Genomic DNA, 7,035 nt, shown 5'->3' with positions numbered 1-7,035 from the left:
CGTAATCCGCCAGGTGGTCCTATAAGTAGTATATCTTGACCAAGCATATCTTTTTGTAGCATCCAGCGTAGATGATGAAGTCGAGTTTGAGATAATACAACTTCACCGCATTCACTAAAATGCACTGTCATTGCCAGTCATCAAAAGAGACAAATTAACTATTTCTATTCAAGATTTATCATAATCCTTAACACCTTACCGTAACCATTTGGTACCAGTTCTGGGCGTAAAGGAAGGTCAATTGTTTTCTCTACATCGTCGATTTTGATAGTATAACTGGAGTTGTAAGTAGCAGCGTTGGAACAATTGCGGAATAAAACTAACTTATTACCCTGCAGACAAGAAGTAGCCGGCTGTTGAAATGCTAAAATATGCTTTAACACATTTATACGTCTAATCGTTCTCATATTTCGATGCATGATGCAAACAAATTAAAACCAGCTTAATATTGCAGTCCTGAAATTAAATTAATTAACTTTGCTATAACTCACTGATAATGAAAACAATCGACATGAATCGAGCGCGTGTCCACCAGTCGGACGGCCCAATGAGTGCCAAATCAGACCGGCTGTTTCACACATCAATTGTCAAAAAATGTTCAAAACTGTTTATATTTGAAACTGTCATCACGTCGGCTACTACAGTTGACAGCCACACGCCCAAATTGAAAGCTACACAGTTTTTCAGGTTGCGACTATAACAAAACTCGGTTTGCTTTCGAGACGAAAATCAACTCGCAATACAGACGTCCTCGGGGATAAAGCTCCTGTCACTTAGGAGCTTTGTAACAAAAATTAACAAAATAAAAGAGCTTTATTATTACGCGAGTTCATTTTCTCTGGCTAATGCAGATGCATTATTCGCTGTTGTTGTTGTGCACTCACTGGATAGTGCTCTTTCTTTTGCGGTACCGCTCTATTTTCTCTCTACCGCTGCTACACACATTCGTTCTCATACGTTCGTTCTGTGTTTTCTTCTCGCGCGTTCGGTGAAATATATACAATGGTTAGATTAATACGTACTTACGATTTCGGTGCACCAGTCCTTGCAAAACCTGCTCGTCTATAGCAGATATGTCTATAGGCACCATTTCTAATCAGGTTTTAATGTACCGATAACAGTAAAATTTTTGTGCGTTATTTTATCTGAGATTTAGGTTCGCGGAAAAGGTACGCAGCAATACAACATTATAAATTATTCCAGTAACCTCTCTATATTAACACCAACGACGCCCTAAGCGACGCAAGCAGATTATCAATGGTTAGATGGATCTTTCCTTCCCGACATACAAAACAATTTCACATAATTTGCTCATGCGCCGTTACCTAGGTAGGAATCATGTAACATGTAATATCTGTTTGATGCTTACAGATGCAGACATACAGATAGATCTGTCGGACGAAGACGGAATGGGTAAATCGCAAACGATTATCTGGGGTAGTACAACGATTAGCAGAATTTGATACCAGGATGGACAGCGTTGAAGCCCAAATAGACAATATTCTATACTAAATATGTCACCAATCCGTTGCCACTTCGTTGCCAAAAGAACCATTACATAATTTGTGTTGAGATGTAATACAATTTAAGAACTCATTCAAACAATTACAACAATGATCCCGATTCGTCAAAATAATAGCAATTTTCGGTCAGCAATCATTTTTATGGAGTGCTAGTGAGTACCCAAGCAGCGGTGGAACTCACGAAATGTATGGGATCCTCAAAATTTCGACTCGTCGAACAGCCTTGTCAAACATCTCATCAGAAATATAATGGCGCGTGTCCACCATTCGGACCAAGCTAAAAGAATGAGTGACTAGAATTGAGTGAATGAGAATGAGCGACCAATTTGTGTTTTCCAGAGTCGTGGACCTACGCTATCGGACATCGTCGGACATCGTCGAGCTGTCTCGATGACAGTTTCAAATTTAAACAGTTTTGAACGGGACTGTATTTACAATAACACTATTATTTCATAGCAAAAGGAGAATAATTAATTGAACTTTTTTAGATTTGTTTTTAAATAGAAAAACTAAATATACAAACGAGTGCAATGAGCACCACGAAAGTTTTGCGTCCTTCTCCTTGGATGGTTCTTTACACTAACCGTTTACACTGCGTTCTTTGGTTTGGGTGGTTCTTTACACTAACCGTTGCTGATATCTCTATCGGATGTATCCTACACTGATTTATGATGATATGGTTTATTGATGTTGGGTATGTCCAGTTTGAGCGTATGAAAAATTTGGTTAAAATGTATTTAAGCGCACGTCCGACAGCATGGGTTGGTGTCTGAGGAAATTAGCATTGACAGCACTTAGATTGACAGCATTTACTCAAGGAACATTTTTGCTTTAACGTTAGCGATGTTCGATTCGAGCGCTTTTTAACTCTTCTGACACATGGAGTTTTCATACACGACCTTGTCACACAATCGAAGGGTTTCATTTCTTCGACTGAGAAAAATTTTCAAGCATGCCGATCATTCTGGCTCATGTAAAAGAATTATGCGTCCCATTCAGTCAAAACACGAGCGAGACCGCTGCACAAGATTTATAGCATGCCGTTTTGTTTAGCACCTGGACCGTGGTTGCCCCCCTCCATTCGACGAGTATTTTACCTGAGCGTAAAAACAGCTCCAGAGAATAAACCCACTGTTTGGCTCTCGCAAGCCATTTGCGTTGCGCTCTTTGATTCGGCTGTGCGCTGTCGTAGGGTGAACCCCTTGTTTATTTAGGTCTCGACCCACGCAGGCCGTTCTACCTGTGTTTGAGTTGCCCTTACCTTTTTCGCCCACGGTGACGGTACCCTAGCAATTTCTTCTGCTATTCCATTTGTGATCTATTGTTTTATGATCAGCGATCGCATGTGGACAATGATGACGGTACGAGCATGATATTTTATCAGCGGCATAGACCAAAACACGTATGAAATGCTAACCGCAAACCATATCGTAATTGGGATTCTTGATCTAACTCCCTTGGTTTGTATCAATGAAACGATAGTAAACAAAATAACACCCTTGTTTCCTATCACCGGTGCAGACGATGCATGCAATCTACCATATGAATCTACACCCGATGTACAATCACTGCGTGAGATATGCCTATTGCACGAAAGCATTCGTACATCATGTGCTCACATACGTTATAATCCATCCCCACTCCAGATCTATTTTTGGACGCATGCATCGCCGTCATCGGTCTTGGCCCACACGTACATCAAAAGGCAATGCATACCTCTTAAGGTTGAAGAAGCCAGATTGCTCAACCCATCGACGCTGAAGACCCATCGCCAGCCCGACCAGCCATATCGACATCGGTTCCCTGTATTCTTTCAAGTCTCAACACAGCTCCTTCAAACTAACAAATAAAATTTGCCCTTCCATAGCTAGCACCAGCAGCGCGCACGTGGCAATGGACGGTGGTACCTGATCTGGATCGACAAAAAGCAAGGGTAAAAATGTATTTAAGCCCTCGTCCGACAGCATGGGTTGGTTTCTGAGGAAATTGGCGCCTACATGGTATACAATTTCATACTTTGACAGCATTTAGCCGATATTTTTTGTTTTTAATTAGATCAAATATGTTATAGATCATTTATTGAAATACACATGATTCAATTTGACCGTTTCAAATAAAAATTATTTGTTCGATTTTGTGTGAATCAACACATCTAGCTACGTGATGGATTTTCATCGCTAACCGTTCGTTTTATGTTATGATTGCATAGTATGTTAATTTGGAATGATTTTAATGTACTTTTTATTCCATTAAAAAATAAATAGAGAATGGGTGTGAAGATAAAAAATTGCATAAGATGATTGAGGTTAGGATGCATTGTTTTGATATTTTTAAATAATTCAAACGTAATTTTTTTACGTAATTCAAACGTAATTTAACGGCTATCTGGATTGCGTAAATTCAAAATGTTCGCACTATGAGCGAAATAATGTATCTACACTCTACAGTCTCATTAGGGCAGTTTTTATTATCATATCCATTTTTAGTTTTTTTCTAGGTTACAAAAAATATATTAAAATCTTTCGAAATTATACTATTATGCGGTTATAACATCCAACGAACGATTTGCGATAAAAATTCATAATGTAGCGAAATAACGTCACGATTCTTACCAAATCAAAACAAACAATGTTCGCCTTGAACTTGTACACCATTGTGTACCATCCTGTAATTTGGTCACATTTTAAGCAATGTATTTCACCGAAATTAATTTCGTACCTACGAAGTACGCTAAAAAGCAACCTATCTAAAATTTACATTCGAATTATTTAAAAATATCAAAACAATGCATCCTAACCTCAATCGTCTTATAATGCAATTTTTATCTTCACACCCATTCTCTTTTTATTCTTTAATGGAATAAAAAAATACATTAAAATCATTCCAAATTAACATACTATGCAATCATAACATAAAACGAACGTTTAGCGATGAAAATCCATCACGTAGCTAGATGTGTTGATTCAAACCACATCGAATAAATAATTTTTATTTGAAACGGTCAAATTGAATCAAATGTATTTGAATAAATGATCTATAACATATTTGATCTAGTTAAAAACAAAAAATATCGGCTAAATGCTATCAAAATATGAAATTTCATACCATGTAGGCGCCAATTTCCTCAGAAACCAACCCATGCTGTCGGACGAGGGCTTAAATACATTTTTACCGATACTTCCGATAGAGATGTCAGCAACGGTTAGGGTGAAGACCTATCCGTTTGTCTATTGACGATGATGATAGATATGCTGATAATATCAATCAGCATTTCATTAAAGCATACTAATACGATGTATATATATATATATATATATATATATATATATATATATATATATATATATATATATATATATATATATATATATATATATATATGCTCCTATCTACACATTGCATAAAAATTTTACTGAGTAGAGATTCCGAATCAACGCAGAGGTTTAATTCCGGGAGGTGAGTTGGAGACGCATGAAACTAGTTTCAATGCGCTCACTTATCAACGGAATCCCTGCATCTATACGCAGGTCTCGGGTGGGATAAATATCTCACTAGTATCTATAGATTCTAGATAGTAGCCAGGCTTAGAATCATTTTCAAAAACTTGTTCTGGATTCTTTGTACTACTAGAATATCTGCTTTGGAGCTATTGCTTCAGACATTTGATGCGTACATCAGCACCGGTAAGATGACTTGTCGATAGATAATAAGTTTATTATCTCTCCACAGTCTCGAGCGATAAATGATGAGCGGATACAAACTCCTGAGGAGACCAAATGCCTTGGTAGCAAGACGATCTATATGCTTCTTAAACGAAAGCTTTAGATCATAGGAAACCCCGAGGTAACGCACATTAGTAGACCAAGGGATTTGACAATTATGCAGGGTGATAGGTTCAACTTTATGAGCGATTGAAGCCATCCGCATCTGTCGTTTGTAAAGGACTACCATCTGTTGAGTCTTTCCATAATTGACTCTTATCTTCCACTCATTCAGGTATTGGATACATCTAACTAAACCTCTATGAAGTCCTTCTTGGAAAAACTACAGATTTTGAGCAGAGTACAAAACGGCATTGTCGTGTGCATATAACGACAACTGAGTGTGGTTAGCCAAGTCGGGAACATCCGCAGTAAAGCAATTATACAGGAGTGGTCCTAGGACACTCCTCTGTGGAACGCCAGCACAGTTGGAATAGGGGACGGACATTGTCCCCCCTATATGAACAACCGACGTACAGAAACTCAGATAGCTCTGAATGGTTCTCACCAAGTACGTCGGAAATTCTTGCGCACGAAGTTAATGCAATAAGCCATCGTGCCAAACGTTATAGAAATCATTTTCGATGTCCAATAAGGCCATCGCAGAGGACTTTCCACAAAGTTTTGCGTCATTGATGACTTTCAAGACACGCTGCAGCTAGTGAGCTGTAGAGTGTCCTCCTCTAAAGTCAAAGTGAACATCCGTCAACATATTGTTGTCGGAGCAGTGGTTTTCCATCCGCGTATAAATCACCCGCTCGTAAATCTTGCTTATAGCAGGCAAGAGGGAGATCGAACGACGGTAGCTCGAAACTAGGAAAGGATCCTTTCCTATTTTTCATATTTGAACAACTTTTGCAAGTTTCCATTGCGAAGGAAAATAACTTAGTTCCAGGCAACTGTTAAAGATGTTGGTTAAAAAGCACAATGCTACATGAATGTATTTAGAGTTCTTTTTGAGCACAGATATAAGGAATTGAATAATTCCAAAATTTTCATTCAATTTATGAAAACTTTCATTCCAATCCTCATCGGAGCGGTTCCAAAGCGGTGATCACATGTATCCGCGTTATCATCCTTCAGATCTGGATCCATGTATATGCGTTCCAGGCAGTATACGATAACGTCTGTGTAAGCGAGCCGAGTTGCCTTATGCATCAGGCTCTCACCGACGCCCTTCTTCTTCAACGCTGCCGACGACGCACTGTGCTGCTGCTGGCCACCCTTGCTCGTTGTGGTGGTGCTGCTGTTCGGATGGTTTTTTATTTTTGTCGTCTCGTCTCAGACGAGATTTGAACCCGATACGATCGTGTGTTTGTGCCGCAAGCTTACGCCTCGACTAGCGAGCCTCCTCCACTCTAACCCGTACAATTGTCTAACTGTATCTTATTTTCGATGAAAATTACATCACGTGAAACGACACATCGCTTTCTTTTCGGATCTCAAATCCAATAACTATCCGGTGAATAATCAATGTATACATTAAAGTCAAGCTTTAATCATTGTTCCTTTGGAATATGCACATGTACATTCGTACCAAAAGCTCTAAGCTTATTTACATTCGGTTTTTGTTTATTCCACACCCCATATGGTGTGATGTTTCAAAAAAAAAACTTCGCGGGACATAGGTTGGTTATGTAAGCGGCTTTTTGAATACCTGGTCTACAAAATATTTTATCCAGATTAGCACTTTTCAACATGGCACGTGCCATTTCTACCAGAGATCTGTTTTTACGTTCACTAACACCATT

The sequence above is a fragment of the Anopheles nili genome, chromosome X, assembly GCF_943737925.1.
Source record: "Anopheles nili chromosome X, idAnoNiliSN_F5_01, whole genome shotgun sequence".
Lineage (NCBI taxonomy): Eukaryota > Metazoa > Arthropoda > Insecta > Diptera > Culicidae > Anopheles > Anopheles nili.
This window is presented reverse-complemented; position numbering follows the sequence as displayed.